We start from the raw sequence: 18,991 nt of genomic DNA, 5'->3' as shown, positions 1-18,991 counted from the left end.
TGGTGGACGTCTTCGCTGTGAAATCCACCCTGTTCCTGCACTGTTTGTTTGGGATCTGTTACACTGTCTCTGCTCCTGGTCAAATCAAACAAATCATCAGGACAAGCAGTTCTTTGCCGGGGTTCACCTCCTGAGCTCCCAATGAACTCTCCTTCCCACTTCGCTGCTGGTGGAGGTCAATTTGCCACTTGTTGATTGCCACTTGGATATCTGGTCACTGCAACACCACACTGTTGTCTCCACTGCTTTCCCATGACTGCCAGTCCCAAGGTATCTCTCTGCTGTTGGCTTGTCCTCTACTATCCCCCTCTCTGTTTCATCCTGGTCAGTGATTCCTTATCTGTTTAAACATGTCCTCACATTATCCTGCCATCTTGATTCTCAATAAGATCTAAGAATACAGTGTACTGTCCACCATTGCTCCTTCCCTCCATGCTCCCCTTCTTCATTCCTTGTAATACAAATAACTGTATGTCAACAAACTGGAAAATCCAGAAAAAACAAATAGATTTCCGGACACATTCAATTTACCTATATTGAGTTGCAACCACATAGAAAAATTAAATAGATCAACAAATAAGATACACATTGAAATAGTAATATAAACTCTCACAACCAAGAAACTCCTGATGAGATGCCTTCATAGCTGAACTCTACAAAATTTTTCAAGAACTCATCCCAATGTTTTTTCAAGTAGTTTAAATGAACTTAAGAGAAAGAATCCTCCCAAAATTCTTCTGAGACAGGCATCACATTAATTCCCAAAACAAAAAAGAAAACAAGCAAACAAACAAAAACAGAGATAGAGAACTACAGACCTGATGAACACAACTGTGAATGTCCTCAGCAAATTTATGTTGATAGAAACACACACATTAAGAAGTCCATCCGCAACAGGTGGGATTTATTCCTGGCATAAAGGATGATTCAATTTATGAAAATTAATAAATGTGATATATCAACACGCTAAAGAATAAAAATGAGTATCACAGTAAGTGCAGAGAAAGCATTTGATAAAACATGATATGCTTTTGTGATGGAAAAAAGTTAGGCAAAATTGTTTATAGAGAAAGATTCTTCATTACTATCAATGCAATACATGAAAAACCAATTGTGAGTACCACATTGAGAGGTGCAAAAGTTGGAGCAATTTCCATTAAACTACACAATAAGACAAGAATGCCAAGTCTCACTAGAGCCATAAAGCAAGAAAAATAAATGGAAAGGATGCTTTGGGAAGGAGGAAACTAAGATGTCTTTGTCTATAGATCATGTAATTCTCTCTTTAGGGGGACTAAAACAAACCAGTAAGAGTATTGGGATACAGAAGAGATTTTACTAAAATAGATTGAAATAAAATCAATACCCCCAGAAAAGCAATACCATTATATACACAAACAAGTCCATGTCTTACAAAAAAACTTGAAAGTTGGCCCGGTGTGGTAGCTTAGTGTCTAAAGTCCTCACTGATCTATATGGGATCCTGGCACGTTCAAGACTTTAGCCACTCGGCTACCGCACCAGGCCCAGCTAAAGCAATCTTTAAAAATAAGTAAATGAAATAAAACAGAACCAAAATCAAACCATATATGTAAATCAACTATTTTTTAAACATGCAAATTGAACTTAAAATGAACTCAATCCAAGGAAAAGGACAGTCCACTCAACAAATGGTAATGGGAAAAGCATATCTAACTGCCATAGTATGAAATAAGATCCCTTCCTTACATCTTGTATATACAACAATCATCTCAAAAAAGATCAAAGATTCAAATCTATGACAAGATATTGCCAAATTATTAGAGGTAAGCACTGATAAACTCTATATAGGTGTAGACAAAGACTTCTTGGAAAAGACTCAGGAAGAACATGCAATTAAATCAAAAATAGAAAAATGGGATTAAATCAAGCTAAGAAGCTTCTGCATCGCAAAGGAAATCATTAACAAAGTGAAGCGACAAACAATGAAATGGGAGAAAATATTTACAAACGGTGCAACTGATAGAGGATTAATACTCAGGATTAATAAAGAGCTCAAGAAACTCAACAGCAACAAAAAGTCCAATTAAGAAATGAACAAAAGACATGAACAGTCCATTTAAAAGGTTTAAAAGCAAATAACAAACGGATACATGAAAAAATGTTCAGGGTCACTAGCCATTAGGGAAATACAAATAAAAACGAAAATAAGGTTTCACCTCACCCCAGTTAGAAAGCTGACATCAAAAATTAAGAAATAAATGAATGAATGCTGGAAATGATATGGGGTAATAAATATATGTACACAGATACATATACATAATGTGTAACATATATCATTCAGATATATCAAGAATGAAATTTTACTTTTTGCATCAAAATGAATAGAATTGGAAGACATCATTTAGACTGAAATAAGCCTGAACTACAATTTAAACAAAAATAAAAAACAAAAACCAAAAATGCTTGTGCATAGCTGCACAGCAGCAAATACAGTTTTGTCACACTTTGTTTTACAACTTTTTGAAACCAATGGTAAATACTGATAAACTATCACAATGATAATTATTTCTGATTATTTTATTTTTACTTGTAAATTTTCACTTATTTGTATAATATGAACAAGTTACACATATTTTACAAAACAAACGTAGAAACATTGAAATATTTCCCATCCTGCTCACATTCCCAACTCAATCTCTTCAGCCATCTTTTCAGTATACATAATCTCACACTTAACACTAGATTAGGTTAAGAAGTCAATAAATAGCAAGTAAAAAAGTCTACTGTTCCTCAAAAAGTATAGAAAAAGGCTACAAGCGATAATTAAATATCAAAATCTCAGTTTCGCACATGCAAACAACTTTCTATACTCTGTATATTACCAACATATTACAAATAAATTTTGATTTGGGGGATTGGCTTATTTCACTAAGCAGTATGATTTCCAGTTGCATCCAATTTTGTTGCAAAACTCAGGAATTCATTCTTTCATATAGCTGAGTAGTATGGCGTGTGTGTGTGCGTGTGTGTGTAGCATGATCTCTTTCCATCAGTTAATGGGCATAGGAGTTGATTCTATATCTTAGTTATTATGTAATAAACTGCAATAAATAACCCTTTTCATATGCTGATTTCATTCTCTGTGCAAATAACTCTCTCATATTCTAATTTAATTTCACTTGGGTACAGTCCCAGAAGTGGGATGACTAGTACATACATTTACAGATTCCCAATGAATCTCCAAATTGCCCTCCAAAATGATTATCATCAGTACTAAAACATCAGGTCTTTGATTTTTTTTTATGGAAGACACTTAACTATTGCTTCAATCTCATTGATTGCAATGAATCCTTTGATTATCTATGTTCTCATTGCTCCAAGGTTTTGGAAATCTTCCAAGGTCCACTGACTGACATAGTCTACCTTAGAGTCTGCACTTGCCCAGATACCTGCTGTCAACATTTGGCCAGGAGAATTGTCCAGTTTATTCTGCCATCCATGGTATTAGATGTTCTCTGCAACTCTCATAATCTGGCATTTCCTCCATGTGCATCTGGGTATGCTGTTCACTGCACAGTCTAAAAGGAAGATCCCAAAATTCCCCCACCAGGCCAATTCCAGGACCCAAACCCCCCATGTGCCAGTGGATGCTCAGCCCTTACCCAGCATAGTCCACCACCACTTCCCACCACTTCATCTTGGCCTTTGTGTGTTGGTGGATGTTGCAGCCTGGCCAACCCCACTCCCAATCCTTGGGGATGCCAGTGGATGCCGCTTCCTGTTCTACCCCAACCTGTTCCAAATTCCAATACTCATGAATATCAGAGAATTTCATGGTTATATCTAGTGTGGTTCATCACTGCTACAACTCTTGCTCAAATCAGTGTGTATTATAGTCCCACAGGCGCAAGCCCACATACTTCCCTCAGAATCTGCCCCCAGACTTGTCTCTCTTGTGTGCTGGCTAGTGTCATGGTCCATCCTAATGTGACTCATCCCCTGCTGACACTCACTGGTGAGTACTGTGGTCTAACCCTGAGATAGGCCCCCTACCTAGCTTTCATGTGCACAGTGGTTGATGCTAACTAGCTCAGTTATATCTCCCATGTGGGTGGGTGCATCAGTCTGACCCAAAAATATCCTTCCAAATACCTCATTGAAACCTCTGAGTCAAAGCCCCCTGCTTCCAGCAAGTACAGTGGCCTTGTCAGCAGCAGTCTCCAAGAAGTCATTCCTCAACTGTAGCATACTTCCTCACTGGGCCCACCTCCCACACATCCTATGCCCACTTCCCTGATCAATCCAAAGCCCCCATGCCCATGAGTACATAGGTTCCCCAGCCCAATCTTCTGGCCAGATAGGTTGTGGCCTGAAACTCTGCCAACTCACCCACCCAGAACCCCAGATCCAGTCCTCCAGCACACTTGCTGATCTGGGACCCTACCCTTCTGCACACCTGAGACTCAAGAATATTATTGAGTTTCCAAGCTCGGTACACCAGCACACCCTGCCAACATACCAGCCTGGGGCCTTAACTCCCCGCCCCCTCCCTCATGCACCTGGGACCCAAACACACGTGCAAATTTCCAGGCCAGCTTCACTCTGCCACCCTCCAACAGGCGTCCCCAGACCCCTGGAGGCTGCCTAAGCACCAGGAGAAGGAAGGTACCTGCTTGATGTTTATAAACCTTGCCTATACTCCTAAGAAACAGTGGCCTTTCTCCTTACTGCTTGTAAGGATTAGAGTTAGGGTTAGGGTTAGGATTAAGGTTAGGGTTAGGATTTTTTTTTAATTTTTTTTAAATTAAGCTTTTGGTTATAAAGCAGTTTGAAAATACATCACTGCAAAAATTGTTCCCAATAATTATACATTGACAAGATCTTTTTCCTAATATCTTAGAGACTACACTTAGCCAATTATTGTTCCAAGTGAGCTGCTTTGAAAAGTTAGACATCAGTGCATGATGGATCTCCCGAATCTCTGCATTTCCAATGACTGCACAACACAGAAAGGACAAATTCCTACATAGGAGACTCCGGAAAAAAGTCACTTTAATTTAGGTCCAAGTTTCCATTGGGGGAACTCTCAAAGTTTATTATTTAAACTTTGTAAAAGAGAATGGAGGTGAGAGAATAATCCCTCACCCTAAACTTAAAAAAAAAAAAATGACACTGGTGAAGGTAGAGGTAAGCTACCCAGTTCCATGATCGTGGCTACCTGTAAACTATCCAAACTTCAACTGAACGGGCAGAGAGGCCCTTAGAGCTGTCAGAAATGCTTCTGTGAGCAAGGAAAATAAGTAAATGGAAATTTTCTTTGCTGTGCTTAGAGGTAATCACTTCTCACTGCTTGCCTCTCCATCCAAGCATGAAGAATAAATGTCACAAACACCAAGCCATTCTGAAGAGAAGCATAGCACAAGTTTTTATTCTGAAGCAGATTAACATCAGCAGATTTGTACAGTAAAATGGTCTCTCAAATTCCCTGCAACCATGGGAAGAAATTAGATACTGGGGATGGTCATAAAATTTTTATCAAACTAACATAAATACTAAATGAATAGCATTAGGAAGATGGAGAATAAGTGAGTCATCTAATTTTTAAGTGACAAGATTGAATATGAAAATCCATTTATTATTTAGAAAACATGATTTAAAACTATACATATGATGCTCACAAATTATTGAAAAATCATAGACAAAGTAGGAAAACATGCTAAATGTAGATATGTAATCTAATAATAGATTATAATTTCTCATGTAGTATATCTAGATTTTCTATATATTAAATAATAAGTCTATAATTTTACAGTAATTAGAAAGTAACTTTTTAACCCTCATTTTTCAGCTTCATTGTTTGTATCATTTGACTATGAAGCTTTTAAAGGGGTCACGTTTAATGTGTGTGATTCAAAGATAAGAACAGACTGGTGAAAGTTACAGAACAGATATGGAATCTGCATAATGCTAAAATTTCTACTAAGCAAAAATTTTCAACAATAGCAATTTTTACTATGGAGAGCAGAAACACCAAGTCCTTTCTCACAACTCCTTCTTTACGCACACGTGGATAGAGCACGGAGCAGCTTCCTCTGGGAGCCAGCATGACCCATCAAGCCTCCTCTGGAGGGCTTTTAGTCAGGGTCAGAAGCCATTCATTTTCATATCAATATAGAATCAGTGGCAAATAATTTGCACTGATCATGGAAAAAATAACCCACATTAGCAAGCATTACAATTATTCTTGATGTGAACCCTGAATGTCTGCAGTCTAGAAGCAAAATTTTTGATAAACAGTAGGAATATAAAATACTAAGACAATATTCCTGTCCAAATGTCCATGATAAGAATGACCTGCTGAAAAGCAAAGACGTTGAGCAAAATACAGATAGTACAATCAGAGGAATCCATCCTAGAAGACAGCAGCAGTAACCTGAAAGAGCATCTCCACATCATGTCGCTGATGGACTTAAAGTCGACCGAAACGGACCAGTGTTGTGATGGAGTTAATTGAGCTTGCGATATTGGTATCCCAAGTCACAGCACCAGTTCCAGTTCTGGCTGCTCCACCTCTGATCTAGCTCCTTGTTCAAGTGCCAGAGAAGGGCAGCAGATGATATCCCAGCATTTGGGCACCAGTACCTTCCCACATGGGAGGCTCAGATGGAGCTCAATGAACAAGCCTAGGTCACTGTGGCCATTTGGAAATGAACCAGCATTTAAGAGATTTCTGCAGGTCTTTCCCTCTGTGTGTGTGTTTGTGTCAATCTGCCCTTCAAATAATAAAATCTTTTTTTAAAATAAAGTCTACTGAAGCAAATGATTTGAAAAAAAAATTCTCTATTTGCAGTCTTTCTTATTATTATCAAAATATTAAATTATTATTCCTGGAAGACCAATAGGCAACTATTTGGACTGAATAGATGAAAAACCCAACTAACACACTGATGGCTGCTGTAGGTGCAGGAGGGGGACTAGGCTTATTTCGACCAGACACATCACTCAGACCTCAGCCCGGAACTGCTAGAAAGGGCCGCAGGAGCCAGACATGTCACCGTGTTAGCACAATTCCTGCTGACCAATGACAGACTTAGGTGTACATTCCTGACTTAGTTGGACTTAAACAGAGCCTATGCTAGCTCCCGGGTTGCGAGAGTTTTGAAAACCCCTGTCACATTCCCCAACTTGCCTTTTTCCCCTGCATCCCTCTCCCCAAGAGAGGATCTCAAATAAAAGCCTCTGTGAATCTGTTTTACTGATATTTCTTTTCACAGGTGGCTGGCAATCTAACTAACATCAGGAGAGGGGGGGGAAAAAAGGAACAGAGTAGCGGAAGCAAAAATACTTTTCAAAATCTGGTTCTGACTCATGTACAAGTTAGAATAAATCTAGCTAGGTTATCAATTGAACTGTTCAAAATGCCAATGAAGAACATTTCAGACAATGAATGAAAAAGTTATTTTAAAAAATAAATCACGAATTCTGGGTGCATTAGTCTACAAACTTGAAACTTAAAAAATCATACTCTTCATCTTTTTGCATTGAAAGAGAGAATGGGAAAGAGTGAGTTGGAGGAGAAGGGGAGGCAGAGATAGAGAACTTAACCTTCTTGATGGAGGCAAGGACCCAAGTCTTAGATCGTCTCCACTCCCTTCCCCTGCAAATTAGCAGGAAGCTAAATGGGAAACCCAGGAACTGCACTGTGGTAAGGCTGCATTGCAAGTAATGGGCTTAACCTCCTTGAGACTTCTTCACAAAGGAGAAACCAGAGTATTAAACAATTAGTGCTTCTAGTGGCCTCTAGAGCTCAAAAACCTCCGTAAGCTTAATGCCAGTCTTCAATTCGTTGACATCTTTCCCTAATGAGATATACCAAGTAACTTGCTTGTGGTTCTGCATGGCAGCACCTGGATATTTTTTCACATGCAAAGGTACACTTTACATCCTGAAACAATTTTCATAATATCCCAGTTCCCTCGGACCTGCTGGAAAGATATTTGAGAAAATCACTCTGGTTTGGATTTTAGCACCTGTTCCTACCAGGACTCGTGATGCCCAGAAGGCAGCGCGGGAGCAAGAGAGAGTCAAGGTTGAGTTCACTGGGCTCCTGCACCTACACTCCATGTGAAAGTAAGCACCCATGGGCCCGGCGCAGTGGTGCAAATGGTTAAGTCCTCGCCTTGCATGCCAGGGATCCCATATGGGCGCCGGTTCTATCCCGGCAGCCCCGCTTCCCTTCCAGCTCCCTGCCTGTGGCCTGGGAAAGCAGTCGAGGACGGCCCAAAGCTTTGGGACCCTGCACCCGCGTGGGAGACCCAGAAGAGGCTCCTGGCTTCGGATCGGCATAGCATCGGCCGTTGTGCTCACTTGGGGAGTGAATCATCGGCCGGAAGATCTTCCTCTCTGTCTCTCCTCTCTGTATATCCGCCTTTCCAATAAAAAAAAAATAATAAAAATAAATCTTTAAAAAAGAAAGAAAGAAAGTAAGCACCCATGACCCTGGGCATTTCTCAGAGACTGCCACCACAGCAGCTGTCTTTGTGTCTTCCATAACTTTGACCAAAGCCACGTAGCTTGGAGGTGTCCTTGAAATGAATGGTGGATTGGCCCCAAGTAAAAGCACAGTGTGTGTTTTCAATTTGCCTTTTTCTTCTTGATAGTGACAAAGTGGATGTTTTCCAAGTCTACCAAAGTTGTAGATGTTACTATAATGAAAACTCAAATGTCCAGGAACAATGAAGGGTTGTATTCGCTTTGTTTTTGTATAAAGACTGAGCAAAACTGCACCAGAGTGAGGAATGACAGTAATATGATTAAGTGATAAACGCATTAATAACTACAACAGAAGAGCAGTTGAGTTCATGTGAAGAGAAAACTAGTTTCAGAAATATAAGTGCTAGACTGTGAAGAAAGTGGACACTTAAGTTATTATGCCTGTCCTAAAAATGTGTTTGGAAAACATGGACCTCCAAAAAAGAAAGAGAAAAAAATAACGGTATTCTTTTGTTGAACTGTTATGGAGAGCAAGAGAGATCACAGTGGACACAGGTGTAGGATGGTAGGAAGGGTGTTTATTAGCCAATCTTGGCAGCAGCAGCTCCCACTAAACTCCAGGAACTACTGTCCTGATGGCTAAAGTCAGAGGTTTTTAAGCTCCCTTCTGGTTAACTTAGGTGGTGAGCATTGTAAGTCTTCCAATCAATGAAGTTCATTCCACAACTTAACCCAAACAGTCGGCAAGCCTGTTTACAGAAGCAGACAGCTGTAGTTAACTATGCTCAAAACTAAGTCAAGGAATCAAAATGGAATTACATCTGCCCTCTGTTATGGGGGACTTTCACCTGGTTGCACCTTGTCAGAGAAACAAAAGAAATTGAGGAAGTAGAAGAAAGTGAACAGGAAGGGGAAGACTGTGCTCTGGAAAGCCTGAGCCAAGCAGGTCAAAACTGGAAAATGAATGCAATAAGAACCCCAATCAGGGGTCCCTCAGCATCAAATGATTTAAGACATCAGAAGATAAACACATACTTCAGTGACAAGAAGCAGCTCAGTGATTAAAATATTTATTGTATAAATATCCCTAAAATAAAATAAAATTCTTGGAGCATAAAGTTTAGTTGAAGACTGAGGTTACTTTCAAATTTTAAGCATAAGAATTAAGTAATACTAAATAGCTGTAGGGTTTTTTTTTTTTTGGCTAGAAAATAGTTTATAGGAAATTTAAAAATGCAAATGTATATGGTTCTATGTTGCCTTACTACAGTACAATTTGAACATCCCTTATCAGAAATCCTGAACAAAGCAAAATCTGAAACATTTTCAATGGCAACACAGTGTCTCAAGTAGGACATTCCACACCATGGAACACTTACATGACAAGATTATTGCATATCCTGTATAAAATTATTGCCAGGCTATGTACATAAAGTTTACATAAAATTAAAGGAAGTTCATATTAACATTCACATCCCATCCCTATGATACCCCATTACTTTTATACAACTAACTATCCCAAAATCCAGAAAAACCCAGAATCCAAACTACTTCTTCTGTTCCCAATTATTTCAGATGAGATACACTAAAAAAGGGAACTTGCAAGTAATAATCTTGAAAGGACTTAATTTTAATAAAAGTGAGAAACAATACTATTTTCATCCCATGGGAAAAGCATATTAATATGATTTATTTGAGATGTTTATTAAATAACTTTGCTCTTATCTGACTGGCTTAAATTCCTATGGAACTTAGTCTTCAAAAATTCATTATAATAAGCTTTTTTAAAAAAAGGAAAAAAAGTAACTTTAAACCCGTTTATTTTGTAAAAAAAATCAGTATAGCAGGGTTCACGTTATAGGCCCCTACACCCAACTCAGAGTTCCTACAAGTAGCTCCTGGCTCCTGGGCTGAAGCTCCTGACTCCCAAGTTTGGACTGGTCTGGTTGTGCCCTGGCAGGCTATTTGGGAAGTGAAGCAGCAGGTGGGAGATCACTCCCTCTCTTTCTTCAAGTAAAATAAACAAATCTTAAAAAAAAAAAAAACTGTACAGTTCCAGAAAGACTTAGATTTACCTTTTAAAAGCCTAACCTAATGGAAGCTTGTTTTACCTTGTATCATACACATGATAAAATTTTAATAAAGTGAGCATTTTCTCCCTGAAGAACAAAGCCACCTACTGGGGGAAATTGGGTACAGTATTATTGGAATCTGCTAGATCTACCCAGTTGCATATCGAGCAATGGAGTGATGTAACTTGCACAAACTGCTTAGCAGCAGTTGAGAATACTGATTTCTTTGAGTTCAACTGAATTCCTGAAGAAATAAATGCTGAGAATCAATAACTTTTAAATTGCATGGAGAATAATATGAAACACTTCTTTCAAGTTGAAGTGCACTTTATTAAAATAATACTCTTAATTTGGACTTCAAGAGCACCTTCTAAATGTTGAGCAAGTTAAAAATTTATGTGTGCCTATTTCATAGGAAAAATATTATGTGAATTAGATTTGCAAAACAGTTAATACTTCACAAATGATGAAACTCGCCTCAGTGTGTGACCCATTAATCTCTGCAAGGTGTGATGCTGTTTAGCGAGGAAGAGTCTTTCAAACACACACTAGCTTGTGACCCACACAGATGCCAGGTAACAGAAGAATGTGACAAACTATGAATCAGCCACATAGGACCTTCTAAGACACACACAGTAAAATCTGAGGCTACATCAGAGGCAAACCTGTGACCAGATGCTCCTTTCCTTAGCGTGAGAGTGACAGCATAGAAGTAATCTGATGCCTACAGGAATTCTCTAATTGCCTTTCACAATTAAGGTCCACAGGTGTGAGGTGAGGCAGAGTAATCCCTTTGGCTCAGTGCATCACATAATTGAAATATTTTCCAATTGTCCTTCATAAAACTCAAGGTTCTTAAAAAGTGCTTCTGAGCAATTAACATGGTCATTGAAGTGGCATCAATTGAAATATTTGAAGGTGCTAAAGAAATGCTAGCCATCAGTCCAAGAGGGAAGTTGGAAAACTGAAAGAATTCCTACCACAGAACAAGATTCAGATTTCAGCTTAGTCTTTTACTGAATGTGTGAGTCTCGTCTGCTTAGAATTTCCATTTCCTCATCTTCAAAATAAGTCACAATTTTTTAAAGATGTATTTGTTTTTGTTGGAAAGGCAGATATACAGAGAGGAGGAGAGAAAGAGAGGAAATCTTCCAACCAATGGTTCGCTCCCCAAGCGGCTGCAACAGCTGGAGCTGAGCCAATCCAAAGCCAGGAGCCTAGAGCCTCCTTCCGGTTTCCCACATGGGTGCAGGGTCCCAAAGTCTTGGGCCATCCTCAACTGCTTTCCCAGGCCACAAGCAGGGAGCTGGATGGGAAGTGGAGCTGCCGGGATTAGAACCAGCGCCCATATGGGATCCCAGTGCATTCAAGGTGAGGACTTTAGCCACTACACTATCATGCTGGGCCCAAGTCACAATTTGATACCTTTTTTATCATGATGCCTGATGTAGTCAATGCAGGCTAATTTTCATCAAATCTGAGAGTGGCCTCTTTAATTTCTCTGCATTGATGTAATCAACCACTAAAAAAGACACATAAAAATTGGAACAGTTCTGTAGTATGTCAGTGTTCCATCTGATCTCTCATTAAACAAGAATGAAGATACAGGGTCTGGCAGCGTGGCCTAGTGGCTAGTCCTCGCCTTGAATGCCCTGGGATCCCATATGGGCACTGGTTCTAATCCCGGCAGCTCCACTTCCCATCCAGCTCCCTGCTTGTAACCTGAGAAAGCAGTCGAGGATGGCCCAAAGCCTTAAGACCCTGCACCCATGTGGGAGACCTGGAAGAAGTTTCTGGTTCCTGGCTTCGGACTGGCGCAGCACCGGCCGTTGCGCTCACTTGGGGAGTGAATCATCAAACGGAAGATCTTCTTCTCTGTCTCTCCTTCTCTCTGTATATCTGACTTTGTAATAAAAGTAAATAAATAAATCTTAAAAAAAAAAAAGAATGAAGATACAGAATGTGAGGAAGAAAAAACTAGTATATTGTGATTCATGTACATTTATTAGTTATATCCAATTAGGAAGGATGAAATATAAAAATGAAATTTCCTTTTGTAACAATGAGTTGAAAGGAAAATTCATTTTTACTAATAAACATAAAACTAACAACTTTCCATATTTGAAAAAAGTTTTGATTATTTAGAAAGTATTACAGCTCTTACTAGTGAAGATGCTTTTTAAAATATGTATCAGAAATACTATGCCGGTCTAATGGGAAGCCCAATGGGAAGCAGATATCAAGCTGGTTTTCATTAGTGCCATTGAAGTATAAGGTGAGGGCAGGAGGCTTTTCCTTCCAAACACACACATTGCTACAAGTATTCTCTCCATATATGTAAATTTATGTGTATGTGGATACATACGCATTTATATAGACAGAGAACTCATAACTAATCTCAAATAGTTTAGAAAGTCCTAAAACATTAAAAAATGAATAGTCTTTTATATCCATTTCAAAAATACAGTTTGAGCACTCATCTTATGTGAGGCACTGTTCCAGATTTTGGGATACTTCTGTGAATAAAATGAAAATCTCTGTTCTATGGAGCTTGTATTCTATCAGAGAAAGACAATAAACAATAGACCTCATAAATGGAGAAAGCACATAGCATATGAGATCATGATGAGTAGCATAGTAACATAACAAGGAGATCAGAGTAGCACTGGAGTGCCAGAATTGGCTTGGGGTTAGGCTAGAATTTCAAGTAGTTGATTAATGCAGACTTATTTATGAAAATGAAGTTGGAGAAAGATGGGTGAATTTCTTGAGCAATAACTCTTCTGGTTAGAGGAACAGTCAGGGCAAAGTTTTAAAGCGACTGCATGCGCTGGGTGGTCAAGGAAAAGAGTCAGTATGGCTGATATACAGCAAGCAGAGAGGAAGCTTTAGGTAATGGCATCAGGAACTTGGTCTTCACTCTAAGGTCCGCCTTCCTAGTACAGATGAATTCAGTTTTCTCTGCAAAAATCAGTATTATGCTTGTCTGCTCTGGAAGAGTGTCCACACTTAATGTAGAAAGGAAGTTCGGGAAAATGTGACTCCTTGCATAGACCATGGCAGGTGGTGCTTGCATCCTGCTGCTACACCTACCCGTCTGCCTTTCCATGTGCAGATACTGGTCCCTAGTCTCACAGGCTTGCGAACTTCTCCATGTTCTCATCTCTTCTCTTCTCACAGTCCCAAAAATCTATTCTGATTATAAGGCAAAAGAGAATATGTGTCTTCTAGGCCCAACATGATAACTTAGTGGATAAATCCTTGCCTTGCGTGTGCCAGGATCACATATGGGTGCCAGTTCATATCCCAGCTGCTCTTCTTCCCATCTAGCTCCCTTACTTGTGGCCTATGAAAACAGCAAAGGAAAACCCAAAGCCATGGGACTCTGTACCCACATGGGAAACCCTGAAGAAGCTCCTGGCTTCAGATGAACTTAGCTCCAGCCATTGTGGCCACTGGGGGAGTGAATCAGTGGACAGAATACTTCCTCTGTGTTTCTTCTTTTTTCTATAAATATGCCTTTCCAATAAAAATGAATAAATCTTTTAAAAATGAACATGAGTCTTTCTCCAAAAAAAAAAAATCTTCTACATCCATTTCTATGCATTCAGGTCTTTCACCTTCTTTCTCCAGATATGGACATTTAAAACTCAGAAATCAAATATTAACAAAGGTTTTCCTCTTAAATCTGTGCATCACTCCATCCCCAAATAACTAAAATTAACAAATGTAATATACCTGAGGCCTGGAGGATGACCAGTGGCCTCAAGCCATATGGCTGACAGGTGGCAAGGCCAGAATTCAAACCAGACTTGGCTTGCTACAGCCAAGCCACCTGCTACTCCTTGAACTTCACCCTGGTGCTGACTACAAACTGCTTTATCTGTGGTCACAGGCCCATGTGCAAGGCATACATCTAGTAATTGGTAGAAAATGAGATTTTAAAAATTTATTTTGATTGAAACACCTCTGAAATCCGCACAGGGTAGGCATTTCCATCGCCCTTCTGGAGCTCCCTCCTATGCCTGGGTTTCAGCATTGCTGCACCAAAATAAATGAAACCTTTTGAGAAAAAAAAAAAGAAAAGAAAAGGGAAGGCTCAAGTGATAAACAGTATCCCAATGACAAATTACACAGTACATTAAAAATATTCTCTAACTCTGTTTCATATAAATCATATGTGCAACATACATTTGTTGAACACTTACCGTAAGCTAAAAAATACACTAACTGTAAAGGGACGACTGTAAATGCAGCCTAATTCCTGCCATGAAGGACCTCACAGGTTCATGGGAAAGGAAAACAACTGGCATTAAATGACAGTATTTGAAAGCATCAGGGTCGGGGTCAAGCACAATGGCTCATCTGGTTAATCTTTTACCTACAAACATCAGTTCCATTGCTCCATTTCTCATCCAGCTCCCTGCTTACGGCCTGAGAAAGCAGCAGAGGATGGCCAAAGCCTTCAGACTCTGTACCCACCTGGGAGACCTGAAACAGACTCCTGGCTCCTGGCTTCAGATCACCACAGCTGTGCCCATTTTGGCCATTGTGAACCATGGTTTGAAGATTTTTTTAAAAGTGTCAGTGTAACATAGAGCAGACACAAACTAAAACTGGTCTTGTGCAAACAAGATGCATTAAAGTGCAGTTTTGTCATTCCAAGTGACTGCTAGAGCTGTTCATACTGTGATTGGAAAGCTAAAAGCTTTGAGAAAGATGTGTCTAGATTTTTAATACTAAAATGTGATATATTTATTCCTCAGGGACTCTAGCATGTAGTGAGCAGGTCCTCCTCATGATCAAAATGGAAACTAAAAAAAAAAATCTGATGATATTTTTTAACTATACATTTATCCAGAACAAATTTTACTCCTAAGGTCAAAATCTGGAAAAAGTTGAAAACAGAGCTCTACAAAGAAATGTCAGATTGGCACCATGATGGTCAGCTCTTTTGAACTTAGTTCAGCACCATTTCAAGAGACCAGGTTCTATACATCTGTAATTCATCACACATAGTTTTCAAGAATGACTTCTGAGAACGAATGTGAGTTCAGAAAACTTGGAAACGTTTGCCATCCCATCTCTCTGGGGAAGTAACCCTAACCAGTGTGGCAAGGCAATAGCTCCAGGTCTTATCTGTATGTCCCATGTGTGCTTACTCCCCAACCCTGCGCAGAAAGCTTGCTTCCTGCCTTACAATCCTTAATAATCCAAACAAGTCTGTTAATGACTTTTCTCCAAGTATAATTTTTAATACTGAATTATTATCAAGTAGCTCCTTTGGAAGGTTCTGTTTCTTTTCTTCTGTAACTGCCTTCTCTACTTGGCAAAATGACACTGATTGTGCAATGCTGCAGCTCTCTGCCTTTTTTGGCATGATTTTCCCGTTAGTGGTTGATGAATTTCAGTCAAAACAAGTTTTATTCTTCCATAGGGATAAAGAAAATGCATAACCAATTTTTGGTTTAAAAAAAAAACACACAGCATGGAATCTGATCTGAAAATAAACTGTCTGTACAGCCTTAACCCTCTCCTTTCAAACAGGAATTTGGTGCTCCACTGATAACCATGTATGTCCGTACTGAGACAGCTACACAGGGATACAGACAGGCTCAGGCACAGTTCCATCAAAGGACACAGGAGGGACATTTAAACCAGCCTTGCAGGACCAGAAAATTGTACCACCAAGAAAAGAATTTTGAGCTGAGTTTTGAGAAATGGTAATGTGTTTCACTTGGGAGAAATGATATTTTTAAAAAGCTAATAATAATCAAATGATAAGGATTGCTAAAGGATGTTGTTGAGGGTTTAGATTATAAATAAGAAAAGAAGATTTTACAAAAATCCTACAATAGAAAGAGGATTTATTGATTTATCATCATTTTTTGTATTCCTGCAGTAACATGGATCAATGAGTACTCAAAAGAGAAGTAAGAAGATGAGCAAATGACAGACTTTTTAATTACTTCACCCAGAGCACTTTGATTGTACATGTTGGGGTTCCTTTATGATTGCATTCTTTTTCAAAAGGCATATTTGTCTACTTTTTAAATATTTTAAAAACATAGTATTAGAAATGCTGTGTTCCTTTTAGAAAAAAAGAAAACCACAATCATAAAACAAAGACACACTTCTGTGAATATTTTGCTGAGACAAAATCTACATCTATACACAATGATCTCAGTTTTAGACACGAATGTTTTTGCCTTTTCTTTGAAAAAATAAAAAAGAAAGAACACTGAGCCCAGAGGGCTGAAATTCACATGCCAGGAAAGAGAATGCAGAGCGCAGGGCAGGTAGTGCCTGGTACAGGATGTCTTGCTTTGTATCCTTTAGCCAAAGTGCATTAGCGATTAATTGTCTAAGTATGGCCTTTCTTCTTGCAACAGAGGAACATATCTTTCCAAGTAGGGACATAAAACATCAAGAAAGTTCAAAGTACACTTTTATGGATGTCACAGTTTGACTCATGGAAAAGCACGTCGTAAGCCCAAGAGTCTCTGGCTACCATTAAGTCTAAAATGGAAAGTAAACAGGAGCCACAGCAGAAACAGAAGAAAGGCCAGTGGAACAGTTAAATACACCTTGACAATAATACAATATTTTCTTTCTTTGTCCGTGCCTACAATCCATGATGTACTTAAACAGCAATATCTTAAACTTATTATTGTTACTAAAAGACTGTACCACTGTTAATAATAATATGGAAAAAATGGTGGGAGAGAGAAAGGGAAGGGCAAAGGGGGGAATCCCTATATCTACTAAAATAAATCATGGAAAATAATATATTAAAGAATATTTTTTAAAAGTTATAAAGATATAGTCACATACAAGGGGGTTTCCCAGTTTTGAAAATATGCACAGCAGAAGTACCTGCCTCTCAACTCTTTAAATATGTCCTGGGTGATGATTAGTGCTGAATCCTAAATATTCAGTTATGGTAAGGACACCACGTTTACACTTGTATTCATTTAACCATTCATCTTGAAACACTGAGGCATGGAAAGAAGACAGAGATTCCCGTTATCCACTGGTTCACTTCCTAAATGTCCACAACAACCACAACTAGACCAGTCTCAGGAGCCAGAACTCATTCTATGCATCCCATTTGGGTGGCAGAGACCCAAACACTTAACCATTTGCTCCCTCCCAAAGTGCATAGTAGCAGGAAAATGAAATTGGAAAGAGTCATAACTGAAACCCAGCTATTTTGGTATGGGATGCAAGTATCCCAAATGGTACCTTAGCCACTAAAACAAACACCTGCCAAAGGACAGCATATTTATTTTTAAATATATTTATTTATTTGAAGGTTGGAGTTAAAGTGACAAAAGGAGAGAATAGAGAGAGAGACGTCTCAGTAACTGAGCCAGAAGGAGACAGAAGTTTCATCTGTGTCTCCCACATGGGTGACGGGACCCGAGTAGTTGGCCCATCTTCTACAGCTTTTCACAGACCATTAGGAGAGAGCTGGATCAGAAGTGGGGCAGCTGGGGCAAAAACCATCACACATATAGATAGAGTGGGAAGTATCATTATGCTCCTAAATGTGTATTGTGAAATTCATGGAATGTGATTACCTTACACAAATACATTTTTTAAAAAGACAAATACCACTGTTACTTAAGGTTCACAGAATATTTCACTTTTAAATAAGGCTTTAAGACATCTGAACAATAAGCAAGCATTTAACTAATTGATTGATTAAATAATTAGTTAAGGAAATAGAAAACACTTAAAGAGATTCTACTGAACACCAGAGGCTTAAAGGAATCTTGGAGAATATTTGTCTATGAGAAATTGAGGCTCAGAAATGCTTACAGGGACAAGCACTGTGGTGCAAAGGGTTAAAGTTGCTACCTGTGGTGCCAGCATCTCATGCCAATTCAAATACCAACTATACCACTTCCATTCCAGTTCCCTGTTAACATATCTGGGAAGACAATGGAATATTCCCTGAGTAGTTGGACCGCCTGTCACCCAAGTGGGAGACAGATAGAATTCAAGTCTCCATACTTGGCCTGGCCCAACCTCAGCAGTAACAGTCATTTTGGAAGTGAGCCAGTGAATAGAAAGCATCTCCCTAACACACCTCTGCCTTTCAAATAAATAAGTAGAATCTTTAAAAAAATCACTTATGCCTGAATATTTCAGTTAAAGTCATAGCTCTGTTCCTGATTCCAACATACCCTGGGAGGCAGCAGGTGATGGGTGAGTATTTGGATCTTGTCACTCTTGTAATCTACACTGATGTCCTGGCTTCTGATTTTGACCTTGGCTCAGCCTCTTCTGTTACAGCCATTTTGGAAGTAAACCAACAGATGGGAATGTTCACACTTTTGCTCTTTCCCCGCCCCATGAGTATGAAATAAATGAATGAATGAATGAGTGAATGAACGAACGAATAAATGCTTGTGACTGCTTTTTCGCAACGGGTTTGC

General features: G+C 39.1%; 1 pseudogene; it reads left to right on the top strand.

Annotated features, from left to right (window-relative positions):
- Positions 1–8,573: 8,573 nt before the first annotated feature.
- LOC121158469 lies at positions 8,574–9,540 on the top strand (annotated as a pseudogene).
- Positions 9,541–18,991: the final 9,451 nt, after the last annotated feature.

The sequence above is a fragment of the Ochotona curzoniae genome, unplaced genomic scaffold, assembly GCF_017591425.1.
Source record: "Ochotona curzoniae isolate NIBS_2020 unplaced genomic scaffold, NIBS_Ocur_1.0 contig_3819, whole genome shotgun sequence".
NCBI classification, from domain to species: Eukaryota; Metazoa; Chordata; class Mammalia; order Lagomorpha; family Ochotonidae; genus Ochotona; species Ochotona curzoniae.
The sequence above is the reverse complement of the archived record's forward strand: the minus strand, read 5'-3'. Positions and strand labels throughout refer to the sequence as shown.